Here is an 18,283-nt window from a genome sequence, read left to right on the forward strand (position 1 = left end):
AGTGAGAATTAAACCTCTAAAGCATTGAGGTCAGAATTCAGGACTTAAGGAGACATCTCTACCTAGGTTAGAGACTTGTAGGAGGAAGGGAGTGACTTTCAGAAACTCATGAGTTTTTTTCTGAAGAGTTCCTATTTTATTTTCTACCTGCTGCTCCTCGTCCCGCCTTCAGAGTTTTTCGCTAAGGAAGACGTCGAAGGAGTCTCTGTTTATTATTTTTATTGTTATTACTAGCCAAGCTACAACCCTAGTTGGAAAAGCAAGATGCTATAAGCCCAAGGGCTCCAATAGGGAAAGATAGCTCAGTGAGGAAAGGAAATAAGGAAATAAATAAATGATGAGAATGAATTAACAATAAATCATTTTAAGAAAAGTAACAACATCAAAAAGACAGTGCTGATAGGGCAGTGCAATAGCGTGTCCTCAGTGCAGCATAAAGAACTTAACTGCAGATGTTGGTGCAGCAACACGTTCAGCTGCAACAGCAGGAAGTGCATTAGGGCTTTTGTGAGAGAAGGCAGTGTCCCCTTTTTTGCTGTATACGTCCTGTCAGGATGTCAGAAGTTGGCAAAGCTTTAGTTCAGACTGATACGGATCTTGTTCCTGTGTCTGGTGTTACGGTACAGGCACTGCCGCTTCCGCCAGACTGGTTTCCATCTGCTGAAATGCGGAGTGTTATGTAAGCGATGAGGAAGGCGAGTTCGCGATCGAAGTTTTCTACACCGGTGTCACCTAATGTTGATCCTAATTGGACTATGCTGCTAGCATGAAACAGCGGCTCTCATCTTTTATGCAGTATTATCAGCCTGCTGTTAGCAAAGCGATGGTTCGTCATGATTCTTATCAGGACGTGTTGTCGCACAGGAGGCCTACCAGCAAGCTAAATGTTGAACAGCGTGATAAGGCTTCTATATCCCATTGAGTGTCTGCTTCTCTTGATACCAGATATCAAACGGCCAAGCGTGTTATCGAGCGTTTACCTTCCAAGCGCGGCGACAATCACTAGGCAGCTAAGCGTGGCATTGGGTGTTAAGCTGAACGTGACGTTGGGCGTCAAGCTGAACGTGACGCTGGGCGTCAAGCTGAACGTGACATCGAGCAACAAGCTCGTGACGAACGTCAAACAAACCGTGACGTCCAACGTTAGTCACATACTGTTCGAGCTACGTCCAGAGGACAAAAGTTCTCTATGGAGACTCAGAAGACTATGCTTGCAAAAGTAAAGAAGGTCCACTGAATGATCTCTTTAGATCTCCAGGATGTTTACTTCTACTTCCCCATCCATCCGAACTTCAAGCTACCTGAAGGTTCGTGTATAGGAGGAAGTTGTCCAGTTTTGAGTTCTTTGTTTCGGGCTAAGCACCACCCCTCAAATAGAGGGTGCGTCTGTGAGGACATATCGTTGTTTCTTATCCTTAGACCTCTTCCAAGGAATGTCGATTTGAAACTTCTTCCAGCTCCCTTTTCCCGGAGAGAAGAAATATCGAAAGATAAAGGAAACGAGAGGCTTTAGCTCCCGAGCAGTTGCCTATTCGAGCATACCTTTTGACGCCTCACAGGTCTCTCACCTTCATCATAGGAAAGGTGAGGTGAAAGTTTTTTCGTCATCTTCAGATGACTCAGCACCCAGACGAGGCTGGCATCAACTTCCAGACTTCTAAAGAGGAAGATGGACACGGTCAATCAGCGTCCTTTCTTGACACCGCAAGCTTCTGGTTATAGTCTTTTGAACAGTTCTGAGCATTTTTTCTCTCTACCAAAGAAAAACTCTCCTACCAAACATCCTTTTAGGATGTCATCAACTGTCAAATAACGTCCAACTCTCTCAGTTGCTGGACAGTTGTCTGAGCCTAGCATGGCTTCAGTTCATGCTCCTTCTCCACCATCAAACTGGTTATCGTCATCTGGACGCTCTGCGTGTTTTTAATCGGTGTACTGTAGAAAGAGAGCTTGTGGTAGACATGACGTCTCCTGTACCACAACAGTTTGACCCTATTTTTATTACACTACTAGATTTGCAACAGAAGCTCTCTTCGCTCATGCTAGTTTGTTGGCCTGCATACAACAAGAGAGTAGCAGACCTGGATCTTGAGTGTCGGGTAACTTCACGCCTGGACACTAAGCGTAGTGAGCCTACTAGTCGAGATGTTCTTGATGACGAACGTCTTTACAACTCCCTAGTAAGGAGTTAAACAAACAGATGTGACATCGTACGTCCACCTAACAGGACGTCAAGCTTCCAGCGGAACAGGACGTAGTGTAAGTCGAGCTTCTAGCGGAACAGGACGTCCTGTAAGACGTGACGTCGACCGTCTGTCGAGACGCTACATTAATCATCAAGCACAATGCGACCCCGAGCGTCAAGCAGTTCGTGACAAGGTCTTGTATACATTTCCCCCGTTCAAAGTGCTTTACAAGATGTTACAAAAGTTTGTGTCTCCTGAGGGAACCAAGTTGACTTTAGTAGTTCTCTTCTGGGCGTCAAGAGGTTGGTTCACAGAGGTTCTGGAATGGATGGTGGACATTCCAAGAAGCCTGCCATTGAGAATAGATCTTCTCAAACAACCCCACTTGGCAAGAAACCATCTAAACCTCCAAGCTCCACGTCTGAATGCCTTCAATCTATGAAAGAACTCCCAAGATCTGGAGGGTTTTCGAAGGAGGCAGCTAAGGCTATCGCTAGTACAAGAAGGACTTTTACCATCAAGGTTTTACAGTCTAAGTGGGAGGTTTTAGAGTGGTGTAGAGCTAAATCAGTTTCTTCATTCAGTACCTCTGTAACACAAATTATCAATTTCTTTTTAAACCTTAGGAGAAAGCACATTTTTTCCTCCTAGACCATCAAGGGGTACAGGAGTATGCTGGCAGCTGTCTTTGGACACAGGAATTTAGATCTCTCAAATAATAGAGACCTTCAAGATCTTCTCAGATCTTTTGAGACTTCTAAGAAGCGTCGATAAGATTCACCAGCCTTGAATTTAGAAATTGTTTTTTAAATTCCTCATGAGTGACAGATTCGCGCCTTTACACTCGGCTTTTTTTAAAGATCTGACCTTGAAGACTCTTTTCTTAGTAGGTCTGGCAACAGCTAAGAGTGTCGGTGAAGTTCACGCATTTAGCAAGAATATTGGCTTCAGAAACGGAAAAGCCATATGCTCCTTGCCACTTGGATTCCTGGCCAAAAACGAACGTCCTTCTCATCCATGGCCTAAATCTTTCGAGATTACTATTCTCTCTGATATGGTGAGTGAAGAGTGGAAGAAAGTTCTTTGTCCTGTTAGAGCACTGAAGTTTTATCAGAACAGGACTAAAGATTTAAGAGGCAATTCAGAGGCTCTTTGGTGTGCAGTCAAGAAGCCTGCGCTACCTATGTCTAAAAACGCCCTATCATTTTTTATTAGACTTTTAATTAGAGAGGCTCACTCACACTGTGGTGATGCAGACCTTAAGCGGCCTTAAGTAAAGACTCATGAAGTTAGAGCTGTGGCAACTTATGTAGCTTTTAAACAATACCATTCTCTGCAAAGCATCATGGATACAACCTTTTGGAGGAGTAAACCTGTATTCGCCTCGCATTACTTATAACGTATCCAGACTCTTTATGAGGACTGCTACACTTTGGGAACATTCGTAGCAACGAGTGCAGTAGTAGGTGAAGGATCTACCTCTACGTTTCCCCTAATCCCTAGTACCCTTGTTCTTCTCTTGGAACTTTTATATATTTTTTTTATTGTTCGTGAAGATTGGTCGACAATCTTTGATTTAGTCAGGTGGTCATTTTGTTCCTTGAGAGCGCCCGGAACAAGATTATTCGTTGAGGTCCTGTCAACATAGAGGTTATTACCCATTTAATAGCTCCTAGAGATCTTCAGCCCCCTGAGTGGACCGCATTATCTTATAAGGATAGCAGACATAATGAGGCAGAGAATCATTGAAGTCAGCTTCCGTAACAGGTACGAACCCTTAAGCTTGTTTTTATTTAACACTTAAGTGAAATTCCAACAATGTTGCTGTCTCTGACCCTCCACCAAGGGTGTCAATCAGCTATTGTTATATAACCAGCGGGTAAGTTTAAATGTTTAAAGATTATATTTTCATAATAAAATAAATTTTTGAACATACTTACCCAGGTTATATAACTTATAATCCCACCCTCCTCCCCTCTAGAGACCTATGGGCATGGAAAATCTGGTGCTGGATGGAATAGTTCGGCCTAGCTACCGTGGTGGCGCTAGTGTACACCTGGCATATCTATGCGATTGCCACAAGTTTTTTAATTTCTGCCGGACAGAAGAATAAAGCTATTGTTATATAACCATCGGGTAAGTATGTTCAAACATTTATTTTATTATGAAAATATAATTTTTTTCCGGCGCAAATACAAATCCTTCGCTTTTTATGAGGGTATTACTTTCGGCGTAGCTGAAAGACGAGCCAGGACAATTTTAGTGAGGGATAACTACCCCATCCGCTAGTTAGCAGGTGAGGTTAGGGTAGTCTGGCTACCCCGCTCAGTCACACCTGTCGGCTGAGTAACCACTTTTGCTTTTGGCTCGGTAGAGCGCAGACATACCATCGCTCTCTCCTGTATTTTGACTTTCTTGACTAATCTTTTTATTTTCCTCGTTTCACTTGGGTTTGTGACTGCAGTCCTGGTATGCAGACATGTCCTGGTCTCGAGGGCCACACATGTGGTACTTTAATGTCGTCCGTTGAGACGGACCCTCACTTGCTGTGCCAGACTTGCCCGGGCCTCCGGTGTCTGAGGGATGACATCTGCGATCAGTTTCGGGAGTAGCCTGCCTTCCAGTGGGAGAGGTTTGGGCGTAGGAAGAAGAAGAATTCTAAGTGTGATTCTTTGCTTTTGGGGTCTTCCTCGAAAACGAAGAAATCGCGAGCTACTTCTCCTACCCCCCAACCTCTTTCCAAAGCTTCTTCTCTGCCAGGTCCCTCCGGGGTATGGCCGAGTAACAGCGTAGGGCTGGTTACTCCAGGTCAACCCTGCGGATTAGGTGACGGCGTTGACTCCCCTAGCAAGTCAGCTCCTTCCCTTCCCCCAGGGAGCGCCTGCTCCTTTTTTAATATTACATCGTTCTGGCCACCGCTGGCTGTCAGTGGTCCCCTTTTGAAGGAAGTTCTGTTTGAACTTCAATTGGAAGTTGAGAGAAGGCATTCATCTTTCTCCACGGAAGTTGATCCTCCTGTAGGCGCAGACGCTGCAGCTCTTCGGTCAGGCTTTGAGTCTGTGTCTGACGCCGAGGATTTTGCTGACCCACCAGGGGCGGTGACAGAGCATTCTCCAAGGCAGGTTTCCCCTTTTGGAGAACAAGTCTCTCATTCGGGAAAGAAGACCACTACTGGGCATCGGCGGTCCCTGTGCGCTTACGGTTCTCCTCCAGGGGTGGAGGTAGAACCTTGCCTTAAGTGAAGTTTTCCTTCTGGGGAGGTAGCTCCCGAACTGGAGCAGTCTCCCCCTCGGCCGTAGTCAGTTTTACGTTCCTCTCCAGAGGTTTGTAGGGGGGAAGATTTTATGACCCCTCTCCATCCTGTATGTTCTCCTCGGGCTGTGAGGAGACATCTTTTTGAACCTGCTAGTTCTCCTCATGTTGACCCTTCGGGGTCTCGTGACGATCACCCTTTTGGGCTGGCGGGATCATGAGCCATTGGGCTCTTGTCATGTTGATCCTGCGGGTTCTCATGACCTTGGAAGACCTTCAGGCCTTTGTCGCGTTGAGTCTTTGGGTTCTCACGGCTTGAAATTTTTGGGTTCCAGTTACGTTGAGCCCTCGAACTCTTGTAACGATGGTTACGTTGAGCTTTCGTGCTCTCATGCCTTCAGTCACGTTGAACTTTCGGGTTCTCGTTGTGGGGAGGTTTCAGTCTCCTGTTATGTTGACCCTTCGGGGTCTCGTAACCTTGGTTACGCTGAGCCCCCGGGCTTTCTTAACCTTGGTTTTTCTGAGCCCCCGGGCTCTCGTGCCTCTCGTCATGTTGAACCCTCTGGTTCTTGTGGCAGGGAAACCTCGGTTTCCCATTGCGTTAACCCTTCGTGGTCTCGCAACCTTGGTTACGCTGAGCCCTCGGGCTCTCGTGCCTCTTGTCACTTTGAGCCCTTGGTCTCTCGTGGCAGGGAAACCTCTGTTACCCGTTGGGTTAACCCTTCGGGATCTCGTAACACCAGTTACGGTAATAATGGTTATTATGGGCTGCGATGAAGTCTTTTAGCAGCTCCGGAAGTTATGAAGTTTCTTTAACCCATGGGCTTCCAGATCAACCTCGAGAAGTCCAGTTTAACTCCAGCTCGACAATTCCAGTGGCTAGATCTGTACTGGGATTTGAAGTCAAACATCCTCCCTCTGCCTCAGGTCGAGAAGAAGGAAATCGCAAGTTCGGTCAGGTGTCAGCTTCATTCGAAGACGATCACTAGACATCATTAGGAAAGAGTCTTGGATTCGCTACAATTTGTAGCAGTTACAAATCCCTTCCTGAAAGCAAGAGTCTGGAGAAGAAAGGCATCAAATGCTCGAGGAGATCATCGCCACGAACCCCAGCTTTACTGTGCAAACAGCTCAAGCCGTGGTCCACTGTTAAGAGCTTGGTAACACACGTCCCCCTGAGATTTACTCCTCTGTCAGTGACAATCCACACAGATGCCTCGGAACAAGGGTGGAGGGGGGGTCATACCCCCACCAAGAAAATACTGGGTCAGTGGTCAGACGCATTTCGATAATTCCATATCAACATTATGGAAGCTATGGCAGTGTTTCTTTCTCTGAAGAGATTGAACCCAAAGAGAACTCACACATCAGGTTAGTTCTCGACAGCAAGACTGCATCAACAGACAGGGCTCAAGGTCTCCACAGATGAATCACGTAATATTGACTATTCTCTCTTTGTTGAAGAGGAGAACTGGCATCTCTCTGCAGTTCATATAGAAGGGGTTCGCAACATGATGGCGGACACCCTGTCAAGGTTCAAGGCCCTGGAAACAATGGTCCCTGGACAAAAAATCATTCTGTTTCATTCTAGTGCAAATCCCGGAACTGCAAATAGATCTCTTTGTGACCGAAGAGCTTCAACAAGAAGCTTCCCAGTTACGTAGCATCGAATTTAAATCCAGAAGCAGTGGGGATAGATGCGATGTCACTGGATTGGAATCAGTGGACTCACAATTATCTTTTCCACCGTTCATCTCCTCATGTAGGTCCTAGACAAACTACAGACCTTTAAGGGAACATCAGTCTTAGTGATCCCCAATTGGCCCAAGAGCAATTGGTACCCTCTTGTTATGGGACTCAACCTCATCGGATTCCTCTGCCAACACCAGTGCTGTCCCAGGATTTTCAGTAGGAGACTGTCTTTGCTTCCTTCTTGATAACAAAAAACCTTGAGCTCATGATTTTCTCATCCTAGTTGCTATAAGAAAAGGAAAGAATTGATTTTATAGAACAATACAAGTCCTCTACTACAAGAAGGCCATATTTGTCCTCTTGGAAGAAGTGGGTGGAGTTTGTTAAGAAACATAAGCCCACTTCAATTACAATGGACTTCTGTTTATCATTCTCTATCACCCTCCATGAACAGGGTCTGGCCTCCTCAACTATTTCATCATGTAAATCGCCCCTAACCAGATCTATCGCTTATGCCTTTGATATTGAACTCAACAGCGAACTGTTTAATAAGATCCCTAAGGCTTATGCTAAGCCGAAACCAAATGCTCCCTCCAAAACCATCTCATGGTCTTCAGATAAAGTCTTGCCTGTAGCCTCCTCAATTGATAACTATTTCGCTCCTTTGAGGGATCTTACACAAAAATCGATCTTTTTACTAGCTATGGCTTCTGGTACTAGAGTCAGCGAGATTTTGGCACTGTCAAGGAGTGATGGCCACATTGAATTCTCGGAGTTGGGAGAAGCTAATTTATACGCAGATCCTGCATTCATGGCTAAAAATGACCTCCCACGAAACATTGGGGACCTTGGAAGATGGTCCCTCTAAAGGAAGACCCTTCTCTGTGCCCTGTAGAATGCCTTAAAGCTTACCTGTCAAAGCGTAGCTTTTAAAGTTGGACAACTTATTAAAGGAAAAACAACAGAATCTAATCTCTCTTTGGAATACTGTAAATGATGTCCAAACTCACCTATTTTATCAGAAGGGCTGACCCGGATAGTATGTCGTTGGGTCATTATCTTAGGAAAGTGGCTCTTCCTTAAACAATAGGAGGAGATTAAACACTTGGTTGTGGCAGCTGGTAGTGTCATTAAACCAGCTTCTTAGTGCTGTCCATGGACTCTTATGGATTGTATGATATGGGACTATTACAGTGTACATAGTGCGGGTTGAATGTTCTACTTCGCACCATGTCCAAAGGTGATCTTATTTTTATTGTATGGATTGATGTTATTATTCTATTCAATATGATGTTACTGGGGTAAATATTTCTTGTTTTTAAGCACAAAAAACATTATTGCACCAATTCTGTTACATTTGCTTGCTTTTCGAAATAATGGACCTAATGTTTTTAAATGAAAATTATTGTACCTCAGTTCTTTAACCCTCCTATTACAAACTATTTCTTAGTTGGTATGTGTTCTTACATATGTGTCTGCTGCACAGTGTGTGGGGCTGTGATTAACTCTGATTTCAATACTGTTTACAAAAAGATTCATAGTCCACTCATGAAGTTGGACTGTTGCCCCAAATAGTTATAATTGGGAGTGTAAAACAAACCATCATTAGATGCACTAATTGTGGAATAATTTTAATTCTTCAATAAGTGAGGTTGACACAAAAGAACACTTATGTGGTTAAACTCTAATATGCCACAACTGAGAATTTTTAATTCTCTGGTACACTTGCATCAGGACAACATGGCTCGAGACCAAAAAAGTGATTTTGACATAGGAAAAATCTGTTTTTGGGTTGAGATGCCCATGTCGTCCTGATGAACCCGCCCATTACTTTTCATCCCCTCCCAATTCTCAGTGTGAGGCATATTTCATACAATGGCTGCGGCTAGAATAGCAAACCAGCGAACGTGTTTATAGTAACACGCTGGTATCGGAGTTGTAACAGCTTTCCCATGTATCCAATCCTATCCCATATCCTTCGAGACAAAGTTAACTCTATTCGGGGAAGGATAGCTGTGGTTGTTTTAAACACTTCCCTATTACATACATGATACCTTTTGGGATGTTTGCTCCAGGGGTAGTAACCCTGTGATACCTCTACAGGTAAAATTCTTGGGTATATGACTCGCAGAAAATATCACAAGTAGAAAGCTGCCTAGAGGAACTTCCATCAGGACGACATGGCTATCTCACCCAAAAAGAGATTTTTCCTGTGTCAAAATCCCTTTTCTGGGTTCGACCTGTGTCGCTCCGTGAATGCTCCTTATAGCACCATTTCTAAGGCATGAATATTGCTAAATATACCAGAGAAAAAAGATGCATGGAATGCCAGGAATAAACCCAGCTCGCTCACTCTAATGAGTCGGTATAGTAACTGGGGCATGTAAGAACCACGACCATAGGTCCCTCACCAGTTAGACCTCTCCTTCTTCAACATCCCCCGGAACTATGAGGTGCCGATCTACACCCGACTGCTGCCTTCTACTACGACTATCCTCTCCTCACTCCTACCTCTCCCCACGCTCCCTCCCTCATTCCTCCTTAGCACCAGCGAAGGTTCAGACGTGTTTTTCATAGCTCTGTGTTTTTGAAGATGTCTGACATTTTGGAGATCCCTGCTCCCAAGTTGAGTATTATATTTGTCTGTTTGGGATTTCTAGATAGCGACACACTTTAATTTAATAACCTTGTTGGTTTTATCTCAGCCGCTTTGTTGACGTTCCCTTTCGGGTGTGATCTCTTTGTTTTGTCTGACTTTCAATTTGCCTTATACTAATTGTAGTCTCATTATGTGTTCTGGACATCTAATTCAATGTTTTGGTATGATTTTGTCTTTTATTTAGGCTATTTGGACAGTGTTAGCCTACCTAGCCGAGCAGTGTGCGGCTTCGGTCAGTAGCCTTTCATGCGAGAATTCATGGTTTTTTTAGTTTTTTATGGGGAATCGGAACGCGTTTTGTTTAATTTTAGATCTGCCTGTCCAGGCCAGTAGTTTATCCAATTTTGGAGGCCTAGTTTCTATTTTAGAATGGTATATTTTCCTCTCCAAGTCGGCAACTACCCAATTTTGGAAGGTTTGGCTATTATTTCCTTTTACGGCGTGTTCCTTTTCCCCTAATTTACTCAGTGATGTCGATTTAGCCTATTTAATTGAATTTCATTGTCTTTTATTATATTTATTTGTGTTTCACGTCTGCCATTATATGTGGTTTTTGTTTGCATGCTTCGTGGGAAGCCACATGCTTGCCACCTCATCGGGTCTTTCCTTTGTGTTTCGGAGGGTAGTACCACCCCCTCCGATCACAGTGGTCACCTGATTTTGAGCCAGTCTCCCCCTCCCTTGGTGTCCTCTCCCCCTTTACACCTTTCGCTACTCCCTACATAGGGGGTAGGCTTGGGTCACGTGCTTTTAGAAATCGGGAAGTCACCTGAGGTGGGGACTGGCTCTTACGCTCCGTGCGTTGTCGCGGGTAGCGCTCTCTCCTCGTTTCGTCTTGGTTGGCCACCAGGTGCACGGGACTAAGTACGTGCCTCGCCTCCCCCCCCTCCCCTCCCCTCCCCTCTTCAGACGGAGGTGTCTTTTCCTGGGACACCTCTTCAACTTCTTCCTGGGACACGTCTTCAATTTCTTCCAAAGGCATAATAGCAGGAGGAACTGGCTCTTTTTTGCGAGGCTGGAAGAACGTTGTGATCGGAAGTTGCTGCCGCTGCTTCTTTTTTTGCTCGAAGAGCATCCTGTAGGGAGTCATGTCTTCATCGATTTTGTTGCAGAATTGCATAGAACGAACCATATCCTCGTCCCACTCTTGCGACAATTCTTTCAACTCCTTCGCAAGGTTGCAGAGCTTGGCAAGCCGTTCTAATGTTAAGCCCATTTCTTCAACATTTTCTTGGGTCTCTACCTGTGTTTCACTGTCTTCTTCACTGGCCGATTTCGTCAGGTCTTCGAGGTCTGCGTCAGTTAGCGGCTGGGAATGGCAGTCCAACAACTCGTCGATGTCTTCAGTCGTCATGTCGCCAAACCCGTCACCTCCAATTATCGAAGCCAACTGCACAGATTTCCGTAGTGCAGAGTGTTGAATCTCAGCAGGTGTAAATCCCTCATCATCGTAAACAATCTGGGGCCACAACTTCTTCCAGCTCGCATTAACAGTAGCAGGTTTCATTTCTTTCAGTACCTTCTGGATGTTCTGCAGGCACGTGGCTATTGTGTACTTCCGCCAGTACGCCTTCAAATTGAATGTTTCATCCTCATCATCTTGGGCAGCATCCACATACGCAACGAGGTCCGCCAAGGTATTCTTCGTGTAGAGGGCTTTGAACGCCCTGATAACCCCCTGGTCCTTCGGTTGAATAAATGACGTTGTGTTGGGTGGCAGGAACTCAACCTGAATGCCCTCATGCGACAGATCAGTTGCGTGTCCACCAGCGTTATCCATAAGGAGGAGGATCTTAAATGGCAAGCCCTTCTCTAAGAGATATTTACTGACTTGCGGGATAAAACACCGGTGGAACCAGTTGGAGGTCAGCATCTTCGTAATCCATGCTTTTGGATTATGCATCCAGTACACGGGAAGGAGATTCTTATTTTTATTTTTCAAAGCGCGAGGGTTTTTCGATTTGTAAATAAGCCCCGGCTTTAGCAAAAATCCAGCAGCATTGCCACACATCACGAGGGTAACACAATCTTTGAATGCTTCAAAGCCAGAGGCTTTGGCTTCTTCTTTGAACAGGAAAGTTCGCGACGGCATTCTCTTCCAAAACAAGCTTGTCTCATCCATATTAAACACTTGTTCGGGCTTGTATCCACCTTCAGTGATAATGTTCTTAAATGTCTTATTCGCGTAAGTTTCAGCAGCGGTAGTGTCAGCGGAAGCAGCCTCGCCATGCAGGGAAACGCTTTTCAGGCCGAAGCGTTTCTGAAACTTAACCATCCTTTGCTGGCGGAAAAATGTTTCTGAGGCTGGGAATCAGTGGATGTCCCTGCTTGAGGTTCATCTAGTACATCATCTTCGTCTTCTTCAGCATGGTCGCCATCATCGTCTTGAGGTTCCTTTGCCGCAGAATTCTCATACAAACCCAAAGCCTTGGTTCGGATGGTGTTCGTATCCAAGGCTATGTTCTTCTTCCGGCAGTCGGCAATCCAGACTGCTAAAGCACCTTCCATACGCACGATCGTTTTATTACGAGCGGTAACAACTCGCTTCGCTGACCTGCTAAAGGTGATGGCAGCCGTCTTTCTAATGTTCGCCTCGTCCTTCTTAATGTAGCGAACGGTGGATTCGTTCACTCCAAAATGGCGAGCTGCGGCCGCGTAACTTCTGCCTTTTTTCAACATATCGAGAAGCGTCACCTTCTCAGCAATCGTCATCATTTTTCGGTGGCGTTTAGGCTCACTACCAGCCTTAGTAGAAGCAGAACGCTTGGGAGCCATTGAACGCTTGGGAGCCATTGTAGGGGTTAAACAGAAAGTTCAACAAAAAGTTCAACTTCAAACAGTCACGCACAGCACAGATTAAAGTTACACAGTAACGTAGCACCATCTACCCGGCGAGAGAGCGGCAAACAAAGTGGCCGCGAGAAGATGCTGCGGATCGGAGAAGCGGTCAAAACACCAATCACAGGCTAGATTACAAAACTTGGGAGCTGATTCGTCATCTATCAGCACTGGAACCAATCACAGTCCGTCTTACATGCTACGTAGTAGTTACAAATTCAAATACAAGGTACTATATACAGTATGCTTTACGTACGCTATTTTACGCTTGTTTTGTTTTAGGATATGTACGCTTATTCGAGATGTGATTTTTGCAACAAAGAATATTATTGGATGCAGTACTACGTACGTATACATACAAAAGATTCATGGAAAAGATGCACATCCAATACATTTGTAGTAGTAGCCATCAGCAACCTTACACCATTCAAATATGACAAAGTCAGACTGCATCTGATTTGCGTTTCATGTTCGATTTAATTTTACTACGTATACTGAATTATCGTATGATCACATTCTCTTTTCATGTTTTATTTCTTTCTGTACTGAATTATATGTCATATGTAATGCAATGAACCATCAGTAAGAGCAGATATTACTAATTATTATTGGAATTAACGAAATATTTGGGGTCTTCATATATCGCGGCTATTTTCGAAATTTCCGGAAAATCCGCGATATATGTATATACATGCGTTATGAAAAAAATCTGCGAGGTCGTGAATCCGCGATAGTCGAACTGCGAAGTAGCGAGGGCTCACTGTACGTAGCATTGGGTTTTTGCGCCGGATTTACGCATGTCTTCCGGCGCCACATTGGTATCTATTTTCTCCCTTTCTGTCATTAAGTTTAGTTCATTTAATTTCATGTATTCCGGAGCCTACGGATTTCGATGGTTGTTTCTAGTCTGCTTATCCCTTCTTGCTTATGCTCCCCACTCCGGTAGGTACCCCGTGTACTGAGAAACTCCTAATAATTTTCTTTCTTTGGGTCTGGTGAACTGGTTCACGGTTAGTCCACTCATCATTCTTGGGGCTCCAGATATTTCTAATAATTTTCTTTCTTTGGGTCTGGTGAACTGGTTCACGGTTAGTCCACTCATCATTCTTGGGGCTCCAGATATTTATGTTTTTGACTATCTTTACATGACAGAGGGGTAACATGTTTATTGAATGTTTTTACATTTTAATTCCTTTAGCTCATAAGTACGCATGCTCTTCTGCTGGGTGTCACGGCGGAATTTAATTTCTATAAGTACTTCGCCGGGGTTCCCGGCACAAGTTAATTTTATACTCATATACCAAATTATCTTGCAAGTGGTACGCTGTCAGGAGACGGCATGCACTGCTGTGTTGCAGCAGCCTTGTGGGTATGAGATTTGTCGTTCTCGTGCCGGGTGTGCGGTCCAAATGGCCGATCTTTTGGTCTGGCATCTGGATGGGTGCGAGATTTGTTACGCTCTGGTCTCTGACGTTACGAGTGATTCGGTATGTACTAATTTCTTTCCCCTATTTCTATTTTTTGTCTGTTTCAGACTTTTTGTGATATTTGTTACAATTTTGTGGGAACAAAGGTCTTCTTCTCAAGAATGCGGTACAGGAGGTCAAGCGTTTAAAATTTCAAGGTCGCTTATTCAGCGTGCCAAAGAAAGACTCCGACAGACGAAGGATCATTTTAGACCTGTCTTGTTTGAATACATTCATTCAATGCGACAAGTTCCATATACTGACCGTCTCGCAGGTACGGACCTTACTTCCTCGGGGGGCTATCACCACCTCTATAGATCTTACAGACGCTTATTATCATGTTCCAATAACGCGTCATTTTCATCCCTTTTTGGGGTTCAAGCTTGGCAAACGGGCATACGCCTTTAAGGTGATGCCATTCGGTCTCAATATCGCTCCCATGGTATTCACAAAGTTAACGGAGGCAGTGGTCAAGGAATACAGTTAGTGTCCTATCTAGACGATTGGCTTATTTGGGCCAACAGCGACAGGGATTGTCGCGAGGCGACGGACAAGATCATAAAGTTTCTGGAACAATTAGGGTTCCGAGTGAATTTCAAAAAGTCCCGCCTGATACCGGCGTCCTGCTTCCAGTGGTTAGGTCTCCAATGGGATCTGACCAACCACAAACTGTCGATTCCCCTGCAGAAGAGGAAAGAGATCGCAAAGGGCACGAGAAAATTTCTCAGGGCCAAATTTACATCTTGGAGAAACCAAGAAAGGGTCTTAGGTTCACTCCAGTTTGCTTCCGTCACAGACGTCCTACTAAAAGCCAAATTGAAGGACATCAATCGAGTTTGGCGATCCAGGGCAAACGTCAAATTTCGAGACAAGGTTTCAAGGATTCCATCTATCCTAAGGAAAAGATTTCTCCCATGGACGAAGGTCAGGAACTTGGCAAAGTCGACATCTTCATTTCCCTCCGCCGGCCTTAGTAGTCCATACGGACGCCTCCCTAAGCGATTGGGGGGTTATTCTCCATTCAAGAAGGTCCAGGGTTTGTGGTCGATGATTTTTCGTCAGATGCACATCAATATTTTAGAGTCCATGGCGGTATTCTTGACTGAAGCGACTCTCCCCCGTCAAAGAATCAACATACTGTATCAGATTAGTTCTGGACAGCGCAGTGATAGTTCACTGCATCAACAGGGGAGGTTCCAAGTCGGGTCGGGGTCACATCAATCAGGTGATGATTGCCATCTTTTCCTTGGCAACAAGAAACGATTGGCATTTGTCGGCAGTTCACCTGGAGGGCGTCAGGAACTTAGCGGCTGATGCACTTTCCCGGATGACTCCCCTGGAGTCGGAATGGTCCCTGGACCAAGCATCATTCCGTTGGATTTGCCAGCAGGTTCCGAATCTTCAAGTGGACCTCTTCGCCACGGACTCAAACCACAAACTCCAATGTTACATAGCCCCCAACCTGGACCCTCTGGCCTATGCCACGGACGCCATGTCCCTCGACTGGAACACCTGGCAGAGGATATACCTGTTTCCTCCTATAAACATGCTGATGAAAGTTCTGGACAGGCTCAGGACTTTCCAAGGACAGATCGCTCTCGTGGCACCCAACTGGCCCAAAAGCAATTGGTTTCCCTCTTGGCGGAACTAGGTCCCCGTCCTCGCCGGATCCCCAACCCAATGTCGACGCAAACAGTACAAACTCGCAATGTGTCAGCTTCCTAAAGAATTCTGAGTGCCCTAACTTTATGGGCTTAATGAAATTTGCGACTCAGAAGGATGCTGATATTGATCCCCTTAACACACTGTTCCTGGAATCGGATAAGAGGGATTCCACCCTTTGGCAATATGATTCTGCTGTTAAGAAGTTAGCGAGGTTTCTGAGGGACTGATGTTCAGACAATGACTGCCAATCTGGCAGTTACCTTTTCAGAACTTTGTTTGGAGGGGGGCTAGCTGCTAGTACTATTACCACGATTTAGTCCGCCTTGAAGAAAATATTTCAATTCGGGTTCAATATTGATCTTACGGATTCATATTTCTCATCTATTCCCAAGGCTTGTGCTAGACTAAAACTGGCAACCCGTCCACACGCGGTTTCTTGGTTTCTCAATGATGTCCTTAAATTGGCTTCTGACACTGATAATGACTCATGCTCCTATGTAACGATTCTTAGGAAAATGTTATTCTTGGTAAGTTTAGCTTCAGGAGTCAGAATATCTGAACTCTCAGCATTATCTAGAGAGCCGAGTCACACTGACTTTCTTTCGTCTGGCGAGGTCTTGCTCTCTCCAGATAGGCGTTTCTTAGCGAAGAATGAGGATCCCCAGTCTAGATGGACTCCGTGGAAGATTGTTCCACTCTCTCAGGATCTCTCACTGTGCCCTGTTAACACTCTGAACTGAAAGCTTACTTGAATAAAACTTCTAATATGTCTTCAGGCCCTTTGTTTGTTTGAGAACATGGAGGAACTATTTCCCTGAAGGGGATTAGGCAGCAGACTCTTTACTTTATTAAGCAAGCCAATCCTCATTCAGTCCCATATGCCCATGACGTCCAGACATTGGCGACCTCAGTTAATTATTTCCATCACATGAACTTTGAAGACTTGAAACAATACACTGGATGGAAGTCACCAACAGTCTTTAAACGCTACTATTTGAAATCTTTCGAGGCCCTTGAATTTGCTACAGTGGCAGCAGGGAACGTAGTTCCTCCGGATATAGAAGAACCATTATAATTAGGTCCTATCTTTTTACCCCCTTTTTTTCTTTTAATGCCTTGTTTCCTTATAAGGAGCAGGCCGTCATCTGCCTTGCCTACTCTCCCTACCGTCCCTTTGTTATTCATTTGGTTTGGACCCTACCTTCTGATTATGATGTGTATTATGTTTTTATGTCTTTGTTTGTTATAATTAATTTTTGGTTCTTGAGAGTTTCCCCAGTATATCTGGCTGTTAATTTTGGGAAGATTTCTGTATTCTGTACTTTGCGTATTGCTTGTTTGCATTTTGTTATTAAACTCTCTTAATTCCATGTTCTGTTTTTATTTCAGTTCTTTATTTTTATGTGTATTCCCAAGCTTAGGACCATTTCTCTGTTATGATTTCACGGAGCGACACAGGTCGAGCCCAGTAAAGGGATTTTGACGAAGGAAAATCTATTTCTTGTCGAGGAACCTGTGTCGCCCAGTGAACCCACCCCTCTCTTTTTCCATCACGTTAGGCTGGTCCAAGCTTGGGGTGCTAGGAGGAATAAGGGAGGGGTAGGGGTGAGGGGAGGATAGTCGTAGTAGAAGGCAGCAGTCGGGTGTAGATCGGCACCTCGTAGTTCCGGGGGATGTTGAAGAAGGATAGGTCTAACTGGGGAGGGACCTATGGTCGTGGTTCTTACACGCCCCAGTTACTATACCGACACTCATTAGAGTGAACGAGCTGGGTTTATTCCTGGCATTCCATGCATCTTTTTTCTCTGGTATATTTAGCAATATTTATGCCTTAGAAATGGTGCTACAGTATAAGGAGCATTTCACTGGGTGACACAGGTTCCTCGCCCAGAAATAGATTTTTCCTTCCTCAAAATTAATTTATTTTTGTGAAAAGACTGGCACTTCTGCGCTCATGACAATTTTCATATCAGTAAACATTGGGCTGTGCAGAAGTTTAGAGGATGTAACTTTCCCATGCTTATTTATGTAACAGGCTGTAGCTGAACTAGCTTTTGAACTTTAATGATCATGGTTAAACTTTCAAGGCAAGCAGAGATTCCACATTTCCAGTTATGAAACAAAACTTTTTACCCAATGAGTGAGTATTTTATTTAAGACAAGGATTTATATTCTATGTTGCCATGAACTTCAATTGTTCTCTATGGGTTGCAAGGGTTTGTAGATATACAAACCTAAGTCTTATGTACCATTGTCCTTCCTCAAACTATTTCTACATTTGTGGCTGTTGCTGAAGGAAAAGACAGGGCTCTGCCAGCATAGGGCACGGGCTTCCAAAGACACACTCGTTAGACATTTGCCATAACCTCATTAAGAAGCTTTAGTGAGCAAATGAGTCATCTTGAAATATATGATTTAAAGGAAGTTGTTGTCTTAGAAATTAATAAAGAACATTTAGCATTCATGTAAATGAATTTGGACTATTATTTCCCAAAGTTTTTCAGTATTGACCTGCTGTGAGATTA

General features: G+C 44.5%; 1 protein-coding gene across 2 annotated transcripts in view; it reads left to right on the forward strand.

Annotated features, from left to right (window-relative positions):
• LOC137650063 (cytokine receptor-like factor 3) overlaps positions 1–18,283 on the forward strand; it is a 213,313-nt gene that overhangs the window by 171,188 nt on the left and 23,842 nt on the right. The window lies entirely within an intron of this gene.

Source organism: Palaemon carinicauda, chromosome 11 (genome assembly GCF_036898095.1).
Source record: "Palaemon carinicauda isolate YSFRI2023 chromosome 11, ASM3689809v2, whole genome shotgun sequence".
Taxonomy (NCBI): Eukaryota; Metazoa; Arthropoda; class Malacostraca; order Decapoda; family Palaemonidae; genus Palaemon; species Palaemon carinicauda.